The sequence below is a fragment of the Arachis duranensis genome, chromosome 4 (assembly GCF_000817695.3).
Source record: "Arachis duranensis cultivar V14167 chromosome 4, aradu.V14167.gnm2.J7QH, whole genome shotgun sequence".
In the NCBI taxonomy this organism is placed as follows: Eukaryota; Viridiplantae; Streptophyta; class Magnoliopsida; order Fabales; family Fabaceae; genus Arachis; species Arachis duranensis.
The window spans coordinates 42,788,685-42,789,703 of NC_029775.3; the positions used below are offsets into that span (position 1 = coordinate 42,788,685).

The window sequence follows — 1,019 nt, forward strand, 5'->3', positions numbered from 1 at the left end:
TATGATGCTCCATTCAGAAAGCATATCAGAGGGACACTTTCTGATTAATTGTTTGTATCTTTCCCAAGCTTCATAGAGGGATTCCCCTTCCTTCTGTCTGAAGGTTTGGACTTCCACTCTAAGCTTACTCAATTTTTTAGGTGGAAAGAACTTTGCCAAGAAGGCATTGACTAGCTTTTCCCAAGAGTTTAGGCTTTCTTTAGGTTGTGAATCCAACCATATTCTAGCTCTGTCTCTTAAAGCAAAAGGGAATAGCATAAGTCTGTAGACCTCAGGGTCAACCCCATTAGTCTTGACAGTGTCACAGATTTGCAAGAATTCAGCTAAAAACTGATGAGGATCTTCCAATGGAAGTCCATGGAACTTGCAATTCTGTTGCATTAGAGAAACTAATTGAGGCTTAAGCTCAAAGTTGTTTGCTCCAATGGCAGGGATAGAGATGCTTCTCCCATAGAAGTCGGGAGTAGGTGTAGTAAAGTCACCCAGCACCTTCCTTGCATTGTTGTTATTTTCGGCTGCCATGGGTTCTTCTTCTTTGAAGATTTCTGTTAGGGCCTCTGTAGAGAATTGTGCCTTATCTTCTCTTAGCTTTCGCTTCAAGGTCCTTTCAGGTTCAGGATCAGCCTCAACAAGAATGCTTTTGTCTTTGCTCCTGCTCATATGCAAGAGAAGAAAACAAGAAAATATGGAATCCTCTATGTCACATTATAGAGATTCCTTGAGGTGTCAGAGGAAAAGAAAAATGGAAGGAAGAGTTAGAAAATTCGAACTTATCAAGAAGGATGGAGTTCGAATTGTGCATTAAGGAATAGTGTTAGTCCATAAATAGAAGGATGTGAGAAGAGGGGAAGAAATTTTCGAAAATAATTTAAAAAGATTTAAAAAACATTTTGAAAAACTTTAATTGATTTTCAAAAACCAAGATTGAGAAAGAAGTAAAGTGATTTTTGAAAAAGATTTTGAAATTAGAAAACAAAAAGATTTGATTGAAAACTATTTTGAAAAAGATGTGGTTAAGA

At 37.1% G+C, this 1,019-nt stretch overlaps 1 non-coding gene across 1 annotated transcript; it reads left to right on the forward strand.

The window, feature by feature from the left end:
- The first annotated feature begins 18 nt into the window (after positions 1 to 18).
- Positions 19 to 126, forward strand: LOC127747364 (small nucleolar RNA R71). The gene has a single exon (XR_008009164.1). It is a non-coding gene; the product is annotated as a small nucleolar RNA R71 (small nucleolar RNA).
- The last annotated feature ends 893 nt before the right edge of the window (positions 127 to 1,019 follow it).